Here is a 24,760-nt window from a genome sequence, read left to right on the forward strand (position 1 = left end):
TATCTATTGGTAAAATGAAGGTGAAAGAAGGGGAGATAATCTGAAATAGAAGTAATATGGCAGGGAGACGTCTCAGTTTCTTGACATAATATCAGGTAGGTGACAGTTTGTCCTTAGTATTGGTGAGGATATCATTGATTGACGACATATGTTATTTTGGGAGGGCATTAATGTTATGGTAAATAATGCAGTCCTATTAACCACAGGAAGTATCCTATCTTAAAAGACACATCAGAGGACATGTCTTTTGGCTTTCAAGAAAATGACATAAGACTCATACAGTTAAAATTATTTTTGAAGCTGACTATCCCTGGGTGCATAACTGTACTGATATTTTCCCATCAGTTTGCAGACAATTGGCCCACTTTGGTGATGAGTCATTCAGTTCTACTTTCAATCTTGGCATTGAAAAATACGTAGATATCTCTAGTGTGAAAAAGACATTTCCATATTCTTGCCTTAAAATTAGATTTAGAAGTATTTGACCTGTTATTTCACCAGAAGGTTTTTGCAATAGATTTTTTATAAAAATTGCTCTAGTACATTTTTATGGTTGGGAAGGACCATTTTAAAATATGAATTGAAATTTTTCACTGTGTGATTGGCTTCCACATTTGTATCTTCTGCTCAGTATCTCTTTTGAGTTTCAGATCATATATACTAATTCAAAAGATCTGAAACTAATGTAATATTGTATGTCAACTGTAATTGAAAAATAAAAAAATGATTTAAAGTAAATAAAGAATTAAATAAAAAAAGATTTGGAGTGAAACAAGAAATATGGATGTAATCTCTGATACCTGCTTCTCCCTGACACTCCTATAATAACCCATCACTATATTCCATGATTTTACTCCCTAATTATCTTAAAATCTGACCATATCACTCTGGATCTGTAGTCAGAAACCTTAGGCTTAAAAAAAAAACACACACACACAAAAAAACCTTAGGCTTAACCTTAGGCCAAGCTCCCAATCTCTCCCTGTACTTTTAATGATGACATAACTGATTTTCCTATAGTTACCCTTTCCCCTCCCCTATTCATTCTCCAGAATGAGCTCTTCTAATGAAGGTAGTATAGATTCTTTTTCACAACCCTGGAGTGTAAGAACACTTCTATTTCTATAACCAAATTGAATCTGGACCCAGCTACCTTGGGTGTTGGGAAACCCAGCCTTATACAGTACAATGGATTTAGATCAGGAAGGACAGAATCAGACTATCTGATCTCAAATACTAAATTTACAAGTCATGTGATGTTGATCAAATTATCTCTTAAAGCCTCATCCTCTTTTCTCATGGGTAAAATAGGGATAGCAATAGTCTTTCACTTAAAGTAGTTGTCAGTATCAAATGAGACAACCCCAGTAAAGCTTTCAGCATAGTAAAGCTTTTAGGACATGAAATAGTGAAGGTCATCCTCAAAGCCACGTGGGCAGCCCTCACTGCCTACTCCGCCTCTATAGCCTCGGTGCTTGGGCACAGATGCAGGAACTCTCACCGAGGTTCTCCTGGTCATCATTCAAGGCATCCTACATTGAAAATTCCAGACATGGGACTCTTCTACCATACAAATCCCTCACCTCCATCCCTAACCTCATAGCTTCTTTTACTCTAACACCACATAATTGACCTGATGGTGGCTTGGGAAAGTTGGGGAAGGACAAGGAGATGAAGATAAAATGACTACGGAGCCATTGGATAAATAATCCTGTTCTCTCTTTTCTTATGTCAGAATGGGAAAGGAAAAGCTACATTTTATTTTTTTGGCCTTAATAACCTCTCTTGTTATCACAGACTCAATTCTTATTATGCCCCCTATATTTTCTGAGGATCCTTGAAGGCCAAGTTCCCTTCAGGCACAGGGCCTTTGCCTATATTGTTCCTCTTTCTTTGCCTGATGAATTTCTACTGGTCCTTCATATCTCAGATCAAACTTACTCAGAAAACCCTTCTCTTATCTGCCAGGTGAAGACAAATCTGTTATATATTTTACATTTCTGTCTGTTCCTCCATCCAGTATCCATCACTATCATCTTAATGTATATATGATATTTTCACCCACCAGACTGAAAGCTCTAAGTGGTTAGGGACCACATTGTATAAAGGCAGAAAGTTGTGGAATCAACAGAGTACTTGGCATGTAGTAATGATAAATATTTGTTGGCTGACTGAATAGGTAATTTTTTCATAGGCACTGAGAATTCATGTTATTTGAAGTACTCTATTGCTTTTAACATTTATTTTTACTTTTAAAGATTTTAAATTTGTAAAGGACAGCAATTATGCAGTAATCTATTTTTAATTATGTTATAACTAAACAATTTTTATGTTTGGATTTTCCTGTTGCCTTCATTGACCAAATGTAGGAATTAGTCACTATTGCTTTCTGCTGTCTACATTGTTTATTGCAAACTACTGGTATTTAAAATTAATGTTTTGATAAAATATTATACTAGTAAGGTTACATATGGATTTACAAACTCACAAAGATAAAATAAGAACATCCTTTATTTTTTGGATATTAACTATGGATTCTCTAAATCTTCCTTCTGTGTTGTTCAATAGAAAACCTGGGGCCCCAAAATGGCATGGCTCCTGCTAAAAGTCCATCCTACTAACCTAAATTTAATACTTGAACTAGTTACAGTTTCAACCTCTCCCAGAAATACAATCTTAACTAACCAGTCTGGAATGATTTGATCAAGCAAAAGTAAGGTAATCTGTTACATGGGCTCTCTTCATCCACCATAGAAAGAAGAGGCAATCTGCATGATTAAAAAAAACAAACCAACTTGCTATTCCCTTCCCCCCAAAATAAGATGTCCTGGTCTAAAAAGAATCTGCTATTTTCTTTTGTTAATAGCTCCTTTGCCCCACTCTTCTTCCTATAAAAACCTTGCATTTTTGTATAACCCTTTGGAGCAAGATTTCTGCTTGCTAGATGGTATGTGATTCAAAAATATTAATAAAGCAAATTAGATCTTCAAATGTTCTCAGTTGCAGTTTGTTTTTAACACTCTCCCCTTTCCTCCCTCTCTCTCTTTTTCCCTGACCCCTCTCTCCCCTCTCCTTTCTCTCCCTGTCTTTATGTCTTTGTCTATGTCTCTCTGTCTCTTTCTTTTGCAACTATATGCAGGTTCATATGCACCACACACACACCCTGATCTGAACACACAACTGTAAGAAATAATAGAAGAATCCATCCATAAGTGCTTTAACTTAAGATGCATGCAATATTGAAACATTATCTTTCAACTTAGAACTCTTAATTGTGATTCAAAAATTTTCATTATCATTTTAATGGATTAATTTTATTTGGCAGTCCTTACAGGATTCTACTCTTAAAATCTCTTTGGGAATTAACAAGTGCATTTAGTTTCCAAATCTGCTCAGCTCTGCATCTTCAGGTCTAAAGTGCACAGAGCATGTTTTCCTCTCTCTCTCCTTTCCACCCCAGTTAACTCTGAAGCAAAATAAGTCCTCAGAAGACTATAAAAAGGCTGTTTAGAGATCTCTCCTTTTCTCTTTTGAGGAGAGAATTTCATTTGACAAATTTGGTATGACTGTTATCAGTCAATTAATAATTTATAAAATGTGAACCAGAATAAAATTAATCTTCAGAGTACTGGCAAATCAGTTGCACTTCTGCTAATAAGGATTCAGGGTGCATGAGAATCTTACTGGAGACTGAATACATCTGTTCATTGTGTGGTTAACCTGATTGTTTCCAACTCATTCTGCTCACTGACATTAGTATAATCCACAGAGCTAAATCTGAATAATATGAAAGTCTTATCTTCCATAGATGCTAAGAAGGAAATCACAAAAACTATGGATGAGGTGATGTGCAAGAAAATTACCGTTCTCCTTAGCCTCTGAAATGTTCAGAATATTCCTTAGTCTGCTTATAGGTGTTAAAATTTAGTGTCAGGACCATGATGTGCAGGTGCTAATTTTTAGTATCAATTTTAATGCCTCAAGTGTAGAAGTACCACAGATATTAAGGAATGGCAATAAAGGAGGAAAATTGAAATTATATTATACTACTGCTCTAACACATCTGGTATCATTTTGATGTGGCCTCTTCTAAATTATCTTTTTCGTATATTTTATTTTTATTTATTTTTGGTAAATTTTTTTTATTATTTTTTAAAATCTTTGTTGTTGAAAGTATTACATAGGTCCTCCTTTTCTTGAAATACTTGTATTCATAATTGTGTATGATGCTTTTTCCTTGATACTATTTCATAAACACTCCCACATTACAATTTAGAGTTTTCAAAGTATTAATAGTATCTAGCTCATAAGTATGGCATAATTTCTTTAAACATGTCATATTATTGGGCATTTGGGCTGCTTGCAACTCCTCAACATTTTAAATAACAATGAACTGAATACTTTGTGCATAGATATTTTGATTTATTTACTTAAAAGAGATTCAAAAAATGGCATTATCACTGCTTGACTTTTGAAGGGTTGAGACTGATAACATCAGTCTTCTTGAATTGTCATAGCGTCTCAGAAGGAGAGAACTGTGAGTTTACATGATAATTGTATTAAGAGCTTTATTCAATTAGGTAATTCCAAATACCCTTTCACCCTTTCAATTGTCTTTTGTATTTTTTTTTAATCCTCACGCGAGGATATTTTTCCATTGATTTTTAGAGAAAGTGGAAGAGAGAGGGAAAGACTGAGAGAAATATCAATGTGAGAGAAACACATCGATTGGTTGCCTCCTGCATGTGCCCTGACCAGGGCCAGGGCCGGGGAGGAGCCTGCAACTGAGGTACATGACCTTGACCGGAATCCAACCTGGGACTCTTTGTTCTGCAGGCTGATGCTCTATTCACTGAGCCAAACCGGCTAGGAACTAGGTGAGTCAACTTCATCTGTAAAAATATCAACAGCAGAAGCAAATCTGTACTGAGTATTTATGCCAATAGGCCAAGCCTTCATTTACATTATGCTAGTTGTTCTTTACTTTGCAGATGAAGAAAGCAAAGTTTAGGATGGTTAAGTACTCTGCCTAAGTCACACCAGGTAAATCACAGAACTGGAATTCCAGTCCTACTCTGGTGATGTATTTCACAGCATCATTATAAGGACACTGAAATTATGGACACATATTTTCCCCACCATGTTCCTAAGAAGAACCAAAGCTTCATGTTCTGCACATTTTAAATATCACTTCCACTGTTTGTTGAAGCTAATAACTACTATTTCATCAGGTGAGTAAGAACTCTGCAGAAACAGTAATCACTTAAGAAAGAACATTGAATGCAATTAAGTAATGGATCATATATTTCTGAGTATCTAAATGGCTAGATGGAAAACTTCATGACCATAAAAAACTATGTCATTGTGTTCACTGTTACATATATAATCGCAAATATAGAGTTCAGACAGAGTCAACACTCACTGTGTGTTGAATTAATGAATACTCAACTCCAAAAGCTTCTCACAGCAAAAGAAACCATGGACAAAATGAAGAAGGTACCCATTATATAGGAGAACCTATTTGGCAATGATATATCTGATAAGATGTTAATTTCTAAAATATATAAAGAACTTATACCATTTAATACCAGTAAGACAAACAGTCCTATTAAAAATGGGCAAGGGACCTGAATAGACACTTCTCCAAAGAGGACATACAGAAGGCCAAGAGACACACTAGTATGAAAAAATGCTCAAGGTCACTACTAATCATCAGAGAGATGAAAATTAAAACAACAATAAAATATTACCTCACACCTGCCAGAACGGCTACCATAAATAAGTAAATAAATAAACAATAAGTGCTGGCGAGGATGTGGAGAAAATGGAAACCTTGCACACTGTTGGTGGGAATGTAGAATAGTGCAGCCATTATGGAAAACAGTATGGAATTTCCTCAGAAAACTAAAAATGGAACTGCCATTTGACTCAATAATCCATCCCACTTTGGGGAATACATCCTAAGAATTCTGAAACACCAATCAGAAAGAATATATGCACCCCTATGTTCATAGCAGCATCTATAATAATAAAAGTGTAATATGCTAATTAGACTGGACAGCTGAAAGACCTTCCAGTCATCATTCCGGATATCCTTCTGGATGAAATACTTTTATAACCTATAGAATAAAAATTAATAATAAAAAGTAATTAATATTTAAATAGAAATATAAAATGTAACAGTTTTATGTAGTCAAATGCCAATTACACTCAACTTTTTTTTTCACTTTTTTCCACTCAAATTTTTAAAGTGTTGTAAATTTTATTTATGGTGATATATGGATGTGTTTTATTATGTTTAAGATGATATGGGGTGAAGCTTCTAATATTAAGAGTTTCCAAAGCTGCTAATGTCATAACACTCTATGCCACCACTACTTGGTTTGAATAAAAGGGAGCTCATGAGTTCCACATTCATTCTTCTGGCTGTGGATGGCCAAATTCCAGAACAGCAGGTGTAAGTTTTCTTGCTGCTAGTGCTTTGGGGGTCAGTAGTTGGTGAGCCTAATGGAATAATATGGGCATTCTCTCTTCTAGTTTAATCTTGCTGTAGCCTAGTATAGTCTTTTTCTTTTTTCTCTTATTTGGTCAAATACTTGTGCACACATTTATATTTCCTGAAATTATTTTCTGCCTAGGGATTATCTTATAGATATTGTATAAGTTACTTCATGTATTTCCTTCCTTGAGACTCTTGATCTTATTACATGCTGACCCCTACCTTTACCTCTTGAAAAAATTTCCCCGGTGGTGGAAACATTAGACTTTTGGATCCAGAGCTCATGAATTCAGCCTTGAGTCAGCTCTGCTTCTGGGTTTGCTGGGCTTTGCTACTTATCTTTGGTTTCTGTGGTTGGGTTTCTACCATGAGGGGCTAAATCCCCAGCTGCTGTCTGTCTGATTAATCTAGCTTCTGCTTACTGCCTGCCATCAGAGTTGCCTGATGGTAAACTCTGTTCACCTACAGGGCTAGCCAACTGTTGTTTACTTCTAGACCTCATGAAAGCTAACACCTGTGTGCCTGAACTTCCTTCCCTGACCAGCCACTCTTCCTTTTATTTGCTGCTAGGCTTTTCCTAACAGCCTTTACATTTGTCCAGTTTGGCCCTGGTGGGACAGCCTAACTTCTTTGTCCAGTCTCCTCCAGATTGGCCATTTGTGTTACTGACAAATCCCTTATCTTGAAGCAAAAGATAATGGTACACAGTTGAAATGTGTGAGAAGCCGAAGGTAGTGGCAATGAGTATACACTAGTATTTAAGTAAAACCAAAGTTTTTTTTCTTTTCTATCTTATGTTATTTTAAAACACAGTGAAACAAGTTGTGTGTGTGTGTGTATGTGTGTGTTTTGTTGTTGTTGTTGTTGTTTATGACAATCCCTATCCCAACTGTTCTGTATAGAAATATTTGGTTCCAGGCAAATGGAGTCAGAATGAAAATGTATTCTTTTTTCGGAGAAGGAAGAGAGATGGGGGAAGGTGTAATACTTAATTAACAAAATATGTAACTTATAATTGGAGGAGAATTGTACAGATTTAAACATGGAATTTTTTTTTTAAAAAAGTATTTTGTATCTTAGCTTGAACTTTTAAGAAATCTCCTTCAATGACTTTTCCCCTTCTACATTGCTACTCTAGGAGTAGCCTTGCTTCTCTTTTGCTCAACATCTGGTTAGCCAGTGCTAATGTTGGTTATGGAAGTTTGCTTTCTATTCTGAAATTGCAGACTTCTGTCAGAACCAGGCTGGAGAGTGGGACTGGATTTCATAGACTACACATGTGGGTAATGTTTCTGATGGAAGGTCAGTGACATCACCTTGAATGAAGAAAAGCTTTAATTTTTCTCAGAGAAACCACTTTCCTGACCTTTTTCTCCTTTATTTTTTGTTCCTCTGGCAGATTTATCAATTGGATGATATTTTTGTGGGAGTGGAATTTTCTTTGCTCCTATTCTTACTTGGTGTTTGGCTTCCTGGGAAATAATGATTTTCCTCCTCCATTCATATGTGCATCTTCCTCATTTCCAGTATTCATATGAAGGACGAAAGCACAACCATGACAATTTACAATATATCCTATATAATAAAAGGCTAATATGCAAATTGTCCCCTTGACCAGGAGTTCGACCAGCAGGCAGGCCGGCCAACCTCCTATGTCCCCTCCGCTGGCCAGGCTGGCGGGACCCCACCCATGCACGAATTCATGCACTGGGCCTCTAATATATACACTGAGTGGCCAGATTCTTATGCATTCAGAGATCATAATAATCTGACCACTCAATGTATGGTGAGCTATTGGCTACCTTTTCTGCCATTAATAACCTTCAGGCTCCAAGCAGCTACGAACCCGCCCCCCCCCTTTTTTTTTTTTGAACACAGGGATGGGAATGAGGCCAAATAAACTGAAGCACAAATATTATGCCTTTTTAGAATTGCCTAAAACTGTGGTCGGCAAACTGTGGCTCATGAGCGACATGCGGCTCTTTGACCCCTTGAGTGTGGCTCTTCCACAAAATACCACAGCCTGGGAGAGTCTATTTTGAAGAAGTGGTGTTAGAAGAAGTTTAAGTTTAAAAAATTTGGCTCTCAAAAGAAATTTCAATCATTGTACTGTTGATATTTGGCTCTGTTGATTAATGAGTTTGCTGACCACTGGCCTAAAACTCTGGTTGCTGAAATGGTTAGCTGGTGTTCTGTTATCCAAACAACAATTACTCAGCCCAAAGTGATTTTACATTTAAAACAGAAGTTGTACCCTTCTGTAATTATGGCTATTTGATCAGTGATTCTGACACTTTTACATTTTCAGTATTGTGAGAGAGAAAATCCTGTTTCAAGATTTGCCCTTTAAGAAATTAGGAAATTAAACATTAATTTGATTGAATATTTAACATTTGCAAAAAGAAAATTCCAGATGTCATTCTAGCTATTAAAGGACAGGTATTCCCTTTCCAAGTCCTGACATACCTAGTGAATACCAGCTTTAATATATTGATAACACCTTGGGATGAAAAGTTAAAAATCTTGTCAAATATTTTCAGATAATCTCACATAGCTAATGGGTTTGCAAAACAGGGCAAACTCTGACCAATGGGTATTACCAATGAAAAAGATGTCTCTGAAGTACTCTATGCTTCATGAAACTTTCATTGGCATGTTATATATTAGGCAGTGAATCTTAACTTTCTAATCTAGTATTTGAATTATAATTTTTACATATGGACCTTTATGTGATTTATAAAGAGTCTATTTGATAAATGGTGTCCAGGCTCAGATTTAGGACAAAACAAACTATCTTCTAATTAAGTGCCAATTTGGGACTCATTTGAGGATTCCCATGATCTCATTTTCTTTTTCATTATTTTTGTTCTCATCCCACACTCTAAAGATGTGACAGTGGTTCCTCTCCATTGAGAAGTGAAACATGAAATGTTAGAGGACAGACTTTGAAATCATAAGGCTATGAAATTGAATTTTATCTTAGCAATTTAACATTCTTTCATAGTAACATTTTTCTAATAATATTTCTATAACTTAATGAAAGATAACATATGCTAGTTCCTTAAAGGCAAATTATAAACATTATCTGGTTTAATTTTCACACCACCACCGTAAGATAGATGTTGCCATCTACATATTATATATAAAGAAATAGACTCTTAGAGAGGCTAAGTAATTCTTCCAGTTTCATACAGTAAGTGCCAGGAGTCAATATTCAAAGTCAGATTGCTTGTTCCCTTTGTGAGAAATGGTATTGGATTTTCTTGCAAGGTTGTTGTGAGAATTTAATGAGATAGTGTACAGATTTCCAGCATTGTAGAAATGCTCTGTAAATTTTGGAATTACATTTACCCTTCCTCTTCTTAACTCTCTATTCTATTTCTAGAAATCTCTTTTAGCCTTTTTTCTCTCTTATTTTTCTCACTGTTACCATCCCGATTCAGGACATTATTACTTTTTCTTTGAATTGTTTTCCCTGGCCTTGTTTCTTAGCATTTCATCTCCCTTTTCTTTCCCTACATAGCCTATTGCTTTGGTCATATGACCATCTTCACACCCTTCTTCTCATAAGTTATTCATAAATATAGACTAATTTCTTTATGACTTATAAAGCAAAGTTTTAATTGCTTAGCATGACTTTTGGTATCTTCCTCAAAGTAGCCATGTACTACCTTTCCAAGCTTCGTTATACTTCATGGTAACAAACATAAGTAGTCTCTCTCTCTCTGAGCAAGACATGCGTGTGCCTAGTTTTTGCCTCTCTAGGATCGCTAATGCTAGGATTTCCTCTGAGATGTCTTTCTTTACTTCTTCTCCTTACTTCCACTGTTGCCTGTCATTTCCACACACAAATCTCTTTGGCTAGTTGAAAACTACTTCTATTATAAAACCGTTCCTACCTTTAGCCAGAATCTTCCCTCTGTCTTTCATTCCTAGAACCGCAAAAATCTGTTACATTACCTAAGTTTTCCTTGTACTAAAATTAGTTGTGTCCACATCTTCTTCCAGTGTTAACTTTGTTCCCATTGAAGACCATTCCTTATTCATCTTTTTTTTTGTTGTAAGTAGCATCACATACACATTTCTACATCTGGTAGAAACTTGAGAGATTGAATTTAATTAAGTAAAGCTCAAAAGAGAGACACTCTGGGGTAGGGCAAAGAGCAAAAGCTTTGAAAATAGGTAGAACCAATTTAAACAAGACATCTGCCAATTAAGAGCCTAGTTAGTCTTCAGCTTCATATCTGTCAAGTGGGCTGATTCTATTTCAGATGGATGTTGGGAAAACTGAGGTAGAATTAACCAATAGCTAGCACTGCAGAATGTGATATGTGTCGGGCCCTGTTCTAAGCACTTTAAATATATTTAATCCTTATACCTGCCCTGTGAAGTAAGTGCTATTATGATCTTATTTTTATTTATTTATTTATATTTACTTATTTATTTTAATATGGAATGCTTCACGAATTTGCATGTCATCCTTGCACAGGGGCCATGCTAATCTTCTTTGTATTGTTCTAATTTTTAGTATATGTGCTGTCGAAGCAAGCACTGATCTTGTTTTTCAAGTGAGCAAACTGGGGCACAGAGGTAGTAGGTGTCTTGTCCAAGGTTACACAGCTAGTAAGTGGAAAAGCTGGGATTGAGAGCAAGCATATGTGCAAGCATTGTGCCTTATTAGATTTTCCCCTCTCTATAACGTGAGCATGTCTCCCTAAATTGAAGGTGGGGGATATTATATTTATTGATTCAGCAAGTGCTTGTCCTAGTGTCAGTGTGCCAGGCAGGATGTGGTCTGCCCTTAAGGAGTCTCAGCATCACAGGGGAGGTAGGTGAGCAGTGGGACAAGTCCTGTGGCAGCAGAAGGCACAGCATGCCGTGGGAGAGCTGACACATTTCCTGTTCACTCAGGCTTTCCTTTTTAGTTCCTTCTTACTTTTAAAGGGGAAATTCCTTCTTTCTCTGCTTGATGCCATAACAATAAAGTGACTTAGAGAAGTCCTGACATGAGGTTTAGAGCTCTAGGACCTAAATAGCCCATTATATCCAAAGCCTCACATTTATATTCTTTTCTGTTACTGAGATCTTTGATGTTTTAAAATCAGATGGGCTGCTACGTGGCCCATGGTCTGTAGATCAAATGAAACATTACGGAAGATAGTTTGATACTCTCCTATCAGAGCATACTGAGGAAGTTTCTCTGTGCCTGAAACAAAATGTGGGTGAACTAATCTTACTCCTTGGTCTTGCAAACTAAATTGAATAATGTCAAACAAGATGAGAGAAGCAGCCATATAGCTACGAGATGCTGTGCAACACAAGTTAATGTCTTTAATGCTTTATATTAAAATATTTTCAACATTCTATCCCACCAACTATCCCAAAATAAACAGAAGCAAATACACACACAAATATATTCCAATAACACATATTCAGTCTATTTTAAGGTAAAATCATGTCTATCTATATAGATGTAGATATAAATATAGAGATACTATAGATATAGATCTATATATAAATATAGAGATAGATATATATATATATATATAGAGAGAGATAGAGATATATACTAATAGATATAGGTATAGATATAGATATAGATATAGATATAGATATAGATACTAGTAGATATATAGATATAGATATAAATATAGAGATAGAGAGAGATACTATAGAAATATATATAGATATAGATATATAGATATAGATTTAGATAAGTACCTGTTTGGCAGGATAGCTCATTTCCTTTCATAATGTGATAGGTACAAAAATAAACTTTAGATGGAGGAGGTAAGAGATGGGAAAGAGACTAACTAAATAAACAAGGCCTTTTTTAATACAGGTATATCTCTCAGTGCTTGTCATATGGACTTTTCATACCACCAATTTGCATACTTATTATGGCACTAGGAATATGGATTTGCAATTTTTACACTCAGTCTTTAAATTTTTTTAGTCTATAGGTATTCTTGTCAGAGCGAGGGTAATTCTACTTGTTGTTGAATAGGTTTCTGAGAATTGGCAGCAGACTGAGCACTTGGTGACATCCCAGGAGCAGAAGTGTAGACTACTCAGAATTACCGAGAGTCAGAATTAGTCCAGAAGCTTCCCCAGGAGGGATGGGAATCCTTCCCAAGCAGATAGTCCTTATATTTAAATATGTTCTCTTCATATCTTAGACATCTAAAAGAATATCAAAATATCAAAGAAAATGAAAAGAAAAAGTGATGTCTTTTCCCCCTGTCTTATCACCTGTCTCTGTCAATGTTTAAATGACACTTGAGTTCTGGCCTGACTATATGAGTATGGTTATCAGAGATGGGGAATGTGCCAAGCACTGTGCAGATGGAGAAGAAGGCTAAGGGATGCCCACATTTGTCTAAAATTGGATGAGGGAGGGAGGTGATGGGGAAGAAGGATTGAACTCCCTTTTACTTAGTAGCAACTATGCAACAAGTATTTTACTGCTTTATATAATACTACTATTAATAAAAATCACAGTCATAGCTAATACTTTTAGGGTGCTTTTTATGTGCCAGGCACTGTTCTTAAAAAAAAAATATATATATATATATATATATATATATATATATATATATATATATATATATATATATATATATCTCACTCAGTCCTTTAAAAATCCTTACAACGTTGAGACTATAATGGTCCTCATTTACAGATGAAGCAACTGAGGTCCAGATAGGTTAGCCAACTTGCTCCCACATCGCAGAACTAGATAGTGGCCAAGTTTAGATTCTGCCCAGAAATGCACTTTCCCTGAGTCCCTGCTTTCAACTGTTTTCTCTCATAACTGGACTGGGTAAAGGCTCTAGAATTTGTGTATAAATTAATGAAAGACTGAACTGCTTTCTGAAGCATGCATGGAGCTCTGGACATTGAAGATCACATGACTCATTAGTGTGCCTCTCAGCTAAGTTCCTTTGTCAAAATAAAGCAAAACCTGGGCAAACACAACATTAGTCATGGATAGAACTGCAAGAACATGATTTAATTGTGAGGTCAGTGTTTTAAATATACTAGTGGTCTGACTTATTTTTCTGTAGCCTTCATTCTTAGTCTTTCTACAAATCTCCTTTTAGGCATTTGGCTTTCTTGTTCAATTCTTCCCGCCCATATTGCTATTTTTCTACCGATCACCCCAGGCAAAAGTATAAAAATGTCAAACAAACAAACAGCACCTTGTGTGACATTCAGTCAAAACAATACAACAAGAGATCCATCTTTCTTTATTCCTTTATGGCACAATAACATATTTATTTTAAATATTTCTAATTTGGTTGTCTGCCTCATGTCATTGTGGGCTTGCTGTGATCATCAGAATAAAAGTCCTATTTTATGTACATTTTCCAAGCATCAGATGGCTAGTTAGCCTATGCCCTTTAGTGTTATAAACAATCAGCAAACCAAACCAATAAACACAACTTCTGCTATTACCATCACCAACTGGCCAATGTGCACATTTTGGTGGAAATCCCCCAAAGAATTGCCGAATGACTTCTCTTAGTTACCTTTGCTTTGATTTCTTATTTTCCTCTGAATTTTAAAATCTCTCCAGTGTATCCCACTTTCTGCAACTTTTCTGTTTATTTTTCTATTCTTGCACGTTTGCCAAAGCAACATTAGCAAAGGCATATCTGTACTTGAAGATTTTATTGAGGGTTTGGGGGCATTAGAAGTTGGTTATGTTGCCTGCTGCACTGCAAATGAGCTACATTTGCATTTTAGACATCCCTATTTTTAAAGTCCCCAGGCATTACCACTGCAGGTATTTCTCAATGATCATCTTTTTCTCAGGGGCTTCAACCTTCTGCTGTCTGGATAGGCAGCTGCTGTTCTTCTGAGATTGTGCCAGAGCTACCCAAATTCTCATTTTCTCCTCCTATTTTTGTGAAAAGCAGGCTGTGAGGGTTTATGAGATGACAAACCTCCCTTTATCTACAAACATACGGACTTGCTCTACTATCATGAATGCTCCTAGAACAGGAAAGGTTCCATTTCCAAAGGCTAAGATTACATGTTTCAGCTGAGGAGACAGGGAAAGCATGGTGTCCTGGAGAATGTTTCCCTCTTCCTCTAGGTTATAAGAAGTGATGTAGCCTTGCTATTTTGAATGATTTCTTTTAGAGATTAATGAAAGTGTGTGTCTCACTCTCAGTGGCCCACATAAGAACTGAAAAGCTGTAACTGACAGTTACTTCATACCATTATCCTGGTTATAAAACAAAGTATTGAGCCACCTCACCACCAGGGAAGGTTATGTTCATGGACCTTGAGTGACCTCTCTCTGCCTATCTTAATTCAGAAGGGGTCACCGCTATTAGGACTTTTGTAATGGAAAGGAAGAAACCTTGCCAGCATATTATTGTGGCAGCTATATAGGTAATATGTGATTATTCTTAATACTCATTTGAGTAGAAAATTAAATAGACATTATTGAAAAACCTTTTTGACTGAGATCTGTGTCTTGGAGTTCTAAGTTTCTTACTGTTTTATGAAAGGAACCAATTAATTATATAGAGCATTGGCAAGGAGAATCCATCCTTGGTTTTTTGCTAAGAACCCCTAAAAGTTAAAAAATTAAATCCCTAAATTTCCCCCAAGCCTCAAAATCCAAGTCTAGCTTATTTTTATCTACAAAGTAACTCAAATTTCCCTCATTTCCCTCCCCCTTTCTTACCTTCCAGTCCTTTCCCAGGGCTAATCATTTCGTATCAAAATTACTCATCAAGAAGTTTTGTAAAACAAACATAAATTATCACCTTTGGCTTAATGATGAAACTGCTTTCGATAAATAACAGTTTTGCTCCTCAGTGCTCATGATGATGCCACCCAGCCCTGCAATCTTACACTGGGATTCGCAGTCCCCTGTGGCCCACTTTTTGTTACATTAGATGTAAATCTCCTCTTCCTTCTCCTCCCAATTTTTCCTAAATTATCCAATTTTTATCCCTTTTCTACCCTGTTTAAGTATTCTCATGTGAAATATATGAAATCCTCATTAAGGTATTTTAAGAAATATTTGCTGAAATAAATCAGAAAAGTATGAGCACAGAAAATGTAGCTTCATGTAGGCTAATAGTTAGGCTTCCCAGATAGAGTTGAGGAAGACAGGCAAGGCTGCCTGCTGCATGCTTGGTGTCGCTCCACCTTCATACTTTATTTTGTGAAATGCGCCATTGTTGAGGCAGCATGAACAATGATGAGTTTTAAACAATGAAACATGAGTATTATAAATTTTGTTGTGGTGCATGAGGCTCATAGTTGGGAAAATATTTTAATAATAGTAGTTGAAAAGCATACTCTTAAAATAACCACTCCTGTGATCATTTATCTGAGAATTTGGTTCATAAGAAGTATTCCTTCAAATGAAAGGACAGGTTTTACCATTTTATTTATTTATTTTACCATTAAAATGACAAACAGAATGCTATGAAGCATTTGTTATCACCATTTATTCTCTGGCTCATTGCCGTCCTAAATAGTCTTAAGCTTGTTTATAGTTATCAGAAGCATAACTGCAATACATTTTTCTCCACACTGCCTTGTTGATTTCACACAGTACCTGCCAAAAAACCATAGTCAGAGCCTTCCAGCTGATGCTAAACTTGGCATTGGCCTGGTAAGTCTCTCTCCCTCTCCAGCCCCCCAAGCTAAGGGTTAATACCATTTTTTGCCACTCACCTTTTCCCCACCAGCTTGTTCTAAGTGGAAAAAATACTAAGCAGAAGTGTGTTAAATAGAAGAGTGGGGGAAGATTCTATTAGGCTAATAGACCAATCTTAATCTTAAATCCAATCTGTCCTCAAGAAATGCTAAATATTTTATGTAATCCCCAAAATAAAATGACAGTAGAGGAAGGGGTAGGTTTAAAATAACAGAAGGATTTTTAAAAGACCACAAAAACCTGGAGAACAGAAAGTAAGCTGTGTTTGGTGAGAAGAAATAATAGCTCTATCAAGTAGCTAGTATTTATTACATATATATATATATATATATATATATATATATATATATATATATTCAATGTACTCCATTCTGAGACTTCTCTAAAGTACTCTGAAAGATAGGGGCTTTCCAAAGTATCATTCAATGAATTATAATTTCCATCCTTTAAATATTTGCTTAATAGTATCAACAAAATAATGATTGCCATGGTGGTGTTAATGAGGAGAATTAGTATTGGAACTCATTTAGTAAATCCTCTATCCAAATGGATGCCAGTTCAAGGCCCAAATTTAACAACAATAAAAATGTTTAAATGGTTAGCAGAAAACTCTTCAAAGGACTTTCTTGTCTTGTGCAAATAAAAAAGGTTATAATTCTCTGTGTGTTCAAAAGTCAATTATTGCCATTTTCATGGGATCCTCAAACGTGGGATTTTCATTTAGCAAAGCCAACTTTACCTGCCAAAAGCCCAATATAATGGCCCATTTCCATCTGGTAAATGTTCCACAATGAAATTAGAACTGTTGGAAAATAATGGAAATCTATGGACATGTGTATACTGTGAGTGAATGTGAAAATCTGTCAGTGGTATGTGGTGAAAATTACTTATTTAAGGACCAAATTAAGTCTTTTAAACTAGCAAAGTTTGAGTTTTTATACTGCAGCCAATGCAATTTCCAACCTCCAGGTAGAAGTAATTCAAATACTTATAGAGAAATAAGAGTCCCTGTACTCCAAACTGTGGTTCTTAAATATTTTTGGTGTCATGACACTTTGGAAGATCAAGTGAAAATTGTACACACTCAACCCAGATTCTATACAAAAAATCAGAAGCTACTCAAGTGATTAAAACAAAACAAAACAAAACAAAATGCTATTGCAAATACTTTTTTGAAAGAGGGGTTCTAGAGAATCCCTTATTGCATTTGGCATTTCTCAGAAGGAAGCTCTTTCTTAAGTCTAATGTATAAATTTAAATAATTTCCCATAGGTTTATTTACCCAACTCTATTTATATTATTGTTTTTTCTCCTTCGAAGTTATAAATGAATTCCTTAGGTAATTTTCTACTGCTTTGTGAATGGGCTACAACAGAGATGACAGCTCAGTTAGTGAAAAATGGTTTGCTTTTTCCAATGCACCGAAAAGAGGAAAAAGATACATGTATAATTAAATGTTTGTATGTACCCACGTGCACATCTAGGTGTCACTCAGAGAAGGTGAACTGGTGTATGCATAAGAATGTAAATAAAGTAAGAACTTGAAGAGAATGTATGAATTGCTAATCATGAAATGTAATATGCATGGGTATGCTAGCTCCCTGCTTCCTACTTTCTCTGAAAAACAAAATAAAAACAACTCATCTTTTGAATTATGAAATTTTTAATTTATCAATTTAAAGAAATTACTTCTTTACAGATGACCCATTTCTCCCCCTTTGCCCACCTCCACCCAGCCCCCGCCCCCTTTTTAATTTTTAAATTACAGCTATTTTCAATATTATTTTGTTTTGGTTTCAGATGGACTATCAAATATTCTTAATTGAAGTAAAATTATCTTCAAGGGCATAAAGAACTTCCTAAGACTCACAGAGGAGAAAAATTCTGAGGTATGGGAGAAGGGGACAATAGGATGGCCCTTGGCAAACTTAAGTTGCACAGAAATAATTAGTTAGTCTTCCTAAAATAGGAAACTTTAATCTGGTTTACATTTAGTTGCTCAATTTGTTCCTATGCTCCATGAATAATTTACTAGATGATCCTGTTGTATTTTATTTTCTAACCGTATTGAGGGCACTGTCAACCAAATGGTTTCTTCTCCTCTTAGAGGCACTCGTTTTACATAATGAAGACAGTGAGAAGTCCTTTCAGACTCAGAGAAACAATAAGATCACCTGCATTGACAGTGGCTCTGGAGATGGGACCTAGTGGAAGGCCACCAACATCATGTCTCCTGATTCAAAGTATAGGGAATTCCAGCTCACTTTAAAGCCTGTTCAAAACATTCTTGTTCATGGATTTTACCCCAAGCCAACTCACTTCAGACCTGCCCCTGGTTAGCTTTGATTGACAGAAAGGACTTGGAAGCCACTGAAACCTTATTTTAGAAAGGTTTGGAGTGTTATGTCTCTGAGTTCATCAATGTCTGTTTGGAGACCAAAGGCTCTATGTCAGAAGACTTGTAGATACCTGTGACTTGCAGCTGGGACTTCTGTGGCAGATTTACAACCCTTGGGTTATTTGAGATTTCTAAGTTAAGAGCTGATGGAGAGAGGGACATAGAGAGGGGGCTGTAATATGGACAAAACATGTACATTTTCCCTGAAAATCAGAATATCCCCTAGATTGTCATAGTTAATACAAAAATAGAGTAATACAAATGAAGACAAACTGATGAGGCACATGCGTAAATTGATAAAGGAAGTTTGATGCATCATAACATTGAAATTTATCTAAATTCAATATTGTTAAACATTTTTAAAGATCAGATGAATTATACATGAAGTATATGGATTATTTGTCCATGGCAAACAATGGTGACATTTCTGTCTGTCACTTAGTATGACAAGGTTAGCATGTTTTATTCAAAACTTTTAAACAGTAAAATGATTTGTATGCATTACTCTTTCTTTGGACTGTCAGGGAAAGCAGAAAGCAACCCAGTTATTCTATGACATTGAGTCAGCATGTGCATAAAAAAATGACAGAACAGGATTGCTTCCGACACCTATAAAGCTCATCATTTGGTTTCCTAAGCATCTGGTAGAAAAACAATAAAAGCATAAAGATAGATAGTTCCCTCCCATCTCAAAAGGAACATGCCAATGTATATTGAAATATAAATGATCTTTTGATTTAATAAATATAGAATATTCATGAATGAGAATAGATTCCTGGAAATAGTATGCTTTGGGTTTTAAGGAAATTTAATGACAGAATATTTGTGTTTTTGCATTAAATAGAGTAAGAGTCAGACTATATTGTTCCTTTCCTTGTTCAAATACTCTGCAGTGGTGTGCTCATTGGATTTTGTGCTCTGTATATACAGGATGGACATATAGAAAGAAAAGAACAGCAGAGTAGAAGGTGCTGTTTAACACCTGGGGAGAGACAGAGGACTTTAGTTAGTGACTTGTTAACAGTTTTGTCATAATTGCCTGATGCTGGAGATTATCAAAGTTAAGTCCTGATAGAGTGAATTATGAGAAGAGGAACTCCTGGAGCGGCTCTAAGATTGTTTCTCCACTTCCCCATCTTCCTTCTCCATTCAAGACACCAGAGGAATGCCCATTTCATTGTTGCTCTATTCTTCTTCCTATTCTCATGAGGTTCTACAGCAGAAATGAAATTAGGAGACTTTATGCTAGGGTGGATAAGGTGGGATCTAGGGATCTTGGTGCAATGTTAACATATAGTTACGGAGAATACTGGAGAGTTTTTATTCAGCCCTTTCCATTCACAGGTGGCTTAGGGACTCCAATGTGTAGCGGCCATTTCACAAACAACATTCCACTGGCAACTTTCTGAGAATATACCATGAGCAGTGACTGTTAGCAATGAGATGAGGTCTAAGACAAGCTCTTGCCATTGAAGTATTTACAACTGAGGAAGAAAGACTCATTAGCAAGTAAGCGGTGCATTTTGTGTTCTCCTGGTACCTGCCCATGACCTGGAGAAAAATGAGCTATTTAGAATATCTACTAATATTTTCTGATTACTATAATAGCTAATGGCTATAATTGATTATAACCTGTTTAAGGCAAAAGATTGAAGTATATACTTTTTTCTGGAATTATTTAATAGAGACTGCTTAATGAAAAGTAGAAATTTTACTGTATATTCCATTTTGGGGTTTATACACTTACCTCTCATTGAGCTGGAAACCCATTGGTGGTAATATATACCATATCAGCTACATGGTAATAAATGATATTTATTGCTCTAATTATTGCTATTTTACTTTAGTTATGCACAAAACCTATATAATCTATTTCAATCCTTTATCTCAACCCTCCTGTAGCCCCCAAGATATCTATCATTAATCCCAATAGTTAGAAAGAATAAAAGAACTGCAGTTTTCAAAGACATCGATCATGAGTCAGTAAGCAAATTTATAGAAGTAGTTTGGATGCAAATTATAGGAACCCATTGCTGAAAAGGGATTCACAGGTGCCACCAAACTTTGGGGATGCTATGAAGTCTTGCAGGGCTGTCATTTTAGGAAATGTCTTCCTAGAGGAAAATGTTGCCAGAAATACTCTGAACTTTCCAATTTTTTACTGTGAAATGAGGTGATTCTAAGAGAAGCCATCTTCCAAGGAAATGTGGTAAGCCTTTTGTTTGAAATATTCATCATGTCTTTGTTGTGAATAGCCAAACCACTGCTGAAATGCAGTGTGCTGGTCTATTCAGCTTATTCATTTCATGCAAACCCCAATGTGCATGAAATGAACAAAAGACTTCCTTTCTATTTGTATGCATTGTTAGTTCCCTATTCCATTTTTATCTCCAAATTTGTTTTTCTCTCTTTCAGTATTAGTACTTTATTCATTCTTTCAACAAATATTTGTAGCACCCCTTGGCAAGACGAGGCACCAAAAGGAATGCTACCGTCCCAGGATTGTAGTCAGCATGACCCACAGGTTTCATTTATATCTGCCTTTTTAGATGTACCATTAAAAGATGCTTGGATATTCCTTAAGGCCATCACTGTGATGAGAGGAAAGAATGGTCTGCTCAATTATGGGTGTCTGCTGTGAGCATGGCTTGGGGGCTCATTGCCTTACTGACTCTGGGAGTGGGAAGATTGTGCACCTAGAGTGTCAAACAGTTATGGATTCTGATTTTTGCTCTGCTCCTTTCAAGCTCTAACCTGGAGTAAGTTACTCCTCAGCCAGAGTTTCATTATATGCCTTATAGTGTTAAATGAATGAACAGAGTGTCAACACCTAAGAGTGATCTTTTTAAGTGCCTTTCCTAGACTCTACCATCCAGGAATATGTAAATGAGTAAGAACTTTAATAATGGAAGTTAGACTAGAGTGTGTTCTATTAATGCAGGCACACCAAAGTGTCCTGGGATTGCTTGGTGGACTTGGTGAATTGTAAACTGTCTGATTTTCTTCTCTTTTCAGTATTTATCTTTATCCTATCATAGGAGTTTTTAATGTAGATAAATTTAACTACTCAGTGGGAAGGGGGAGAGAGAGAGAAAGAATAATTATGAGTTTAAGGAGTTTAAATAGCATAACTATTTACACATGCTCTTCTACTCAAAAACAATTTTTGTCCTGACTTATCTTGGAAGCATCTCCCCATACTGAATTTGCTCCTATTGCTTTATCTATTTTATTTTTTAACTTTATTTTTAATGTTGACACTATTACAGATGTCCCCATTCCACCCCCCTCCTCACCATACCCAATTCCACCTGGCCCCCACCCCCCTTTGTCTTATTGTTTTAAAGACATATGCTTTTTATACTACATGGCCCCAAATTCAAGCTCATCCAAATAAACATCGATTTGTTTCAATGTTGGAGAGAAAAGCTGACTTTGTTAGCCATATGGAGAAATGGCATGTTTCTCTCCAATATGGCACCATCCTACAGTGTTTTCAAGGGCATTTTGATTATGCACAATTAGCTTATTGTAGTGTAACATTTAGACTCATTATGCTGCTTTGCTTTTATTTTTTATTTTTGTAGTTCATCTTTTACTTAACTTGACTATCTATATTTTCTATTTTCTCCCCCATAATCTCAGGGTAAGTTTCTCTGTTTCTTGCCTGGGTTACTTAATGGGTATTTTGTTATTCTATTTTTACCGCAAAAAAAAAAAAAAACAACACAATGTTACAGGGCTGTGTCTAAAACTCATATCGCTGTGTGTAATGTCTCTAATGGGTCTTGGTACTTAAGGTATTGTTTCCTTAGGAATACTTGACATAGTTTTTGTGTTCCTAGAGTTTTATATGACAGTTTTGCAGGTTAGAGTAAGCTTAGCAGGGTTTTTAATCTTATAAACTTAGTATTTGCTGCCTGTCTCTTGCCTTTTTTTTTTTTTTTAATACTGACAACAGGAAGGATCTATAGACTGTTAGTACAGTGATCCAAGGCTGGGATCCATATGCAAAGAACACAGAGCAGGTAAGATACTTTTATCAGTTATTTTCATCTCTGTGTGATTCAAGTGTGATAAGAAATAGAGGAAAAGACCTAAGGTTAGTAAATATATTTTTCCAGTTAAACTGATTTATGTATGTCTCCAATGAAATCAAACAAAATGTTTTCTATAAATAAATTTAAGCACCTGTAGAAGTATTTTAAAAATAATTCACAGTTGCAGGAGCCAAAGGCTTAAAGTCTGTATGTAGGCCTCTTTAAAATGGTATAAGGGGTATTAGGACAGTTTTCCTACTTCACACCTTCGCTAGGTGCTGCTATTTAATACTATAAATTATTCTCACTCCATCCTTGCTCCCATTTTTATGGCTGTCCTTCTCCTTCTTTCTTTTTTCTGTCATACATAATTTTAGTTTTGAGTTGCCTTTCTTTCAGGGTTAGGCTCCATATGCCCATAAATATTAATATGAAATATATTTTATTAATGACTAGAGGCCCAGTGCATGAAACTCGTGCATGGGGGTGTGTGTGTCCCTCAGCCCAGCCTGCACCCTCTCCAATCTGGGACCGCTTGAGGGATGTCCAACTGCCAGTTTAGGCCCAATCCAGGCAGTCGGACATCCCTCTCACAATCCAGGACTGCTGGCTCCCAACTGCTCGCCTGCCTTCCTTCCTGATTGCCCCTAACCGCTTCTGGCTGCCAGCCTGATCACCCCCTAACCAATCTCCTGCCAGCCTGATTGATGCCTAACTGCTCCCCTGCCAGCCTGTTTGCCCCTAACTGCCCTCCCCTGCTTGCCTGGTCACCCCTAACTGCCCTCCCCTGCAGGCCTGGTCCCCCCCAACTGCCCTTCCCTGCAGGCCCGGTCACCCAAAAGTTCCCTCCTCTACCAGCCTGGTCACCCCTAACTGCCCTCCCCTGCTGGCCATCTTGTGGCGGCCATCTTGTGTTCACATGGGGGCAGTCATCTTTGACCACATGGGGGCAGCCATCTTGTGTGTTGGAGTGATGGTCAATTTGCATATTATTCTTTTATTATATAGGATTAGATAGGACAGAGGCCTGGTGCACGAGTGGGGGCCAGCTGGTTTGCCCTGAAGAGTGTCCTGAATCAGAGTGGGGGTTCCCTTGGGGCATGGGGCAGCCTGGGTGAGGGGCCTGTGGTGGTTTGCAGGCTGGCCACTTCCCCTGGTGACCCAAGCGGAGGCCCTGGTATCTGGGATTTATTTATCTTCTATAATTGAAACTTTGTAGCCTTGAGCGGAGGCCAAGGCAGGCCAGGGCTGCGGAAGCTTGGCTTCCTCCATCGCTAGGGGCAACTCAAGCCTCCTGCTCTCTCCAGCTCCATGGCTTGCTGCCATTTTTGTTGGGATTTAATTATCTTCTATAATTGAAACTTTGTAGCCTTGAGCAGAGACCTGGGCCGGCCAGAGCAGGTGGAAAGCTTGGCTTCCTCCATTGCCAGGGAAACCCAAGACTCCTGCTCTCTCCGTGGTCACAGCCATCTTGGTTGGGTTAATTTGCATACTTGCTCCTGATTGGCTGTTGTGCGTGGCTTGTGGGTGTAGTGGAGGTATGGTCAATTTGCATATTACTCTTTTATTAGATAGGATAATGACACCAATGATAAGGATAGAAACTCTACACATCTCTAATTTTCACAATAATTCTCTAAGGCAAGTAATTTCATATTAAAAACTAGAGGCTCGGTGCATGAAAATTCATGCACTGGATGGGGGTTCCCTCAGCCTGGCCTGCCCCCTCTCACAGTCTGGGAGCCCTCAGGGGCGGGACGCGACCCGGCAATCAGGGGAAGGCAACGCCCCATCACACCTCTGCTGCTGCCACTGCTGGCAGTGCAAGCCTTGGTCAGCCCTGGTTACCTGAGCCTTGGGTGGCCCTGGGCAGCTGGGAAGCTGCCATTTGAGGCTAGCCTGCACCTCGGGCCGGCCCTAGGTGGCTGAAGGGCTGAGAGGACTAGGGGACTCTGGAGGCAGGCACATGGCAAGGCCTGGCCCGCCTGGGGGGGTAGGCCCAGCTTTGTCGCACGCCTGCCACCTTGGCGGGGCTGAGGGGACTGAGCACCACCATCTTGTGGCTGTGGGTGCCGCCATCTTTGAGGGAGGGGCAGTCAATTAGCATATTCCCTCTTTATTGGCTGTGGGCGCTG

The sequence above is a fragment of the Cnephaeus nilssonii genome (assembly GCF_951640355.1).
Source record: "Cnephaeus nilssonii genome assembly, chromosome: 14".
Taxonomy (NCBI): Eukaryota; Metazoa; Chordata; class Mammalia; order Chiroptera; family Vespertilionidae; genus Cnephaeus; species Cnephaeus nilssonii.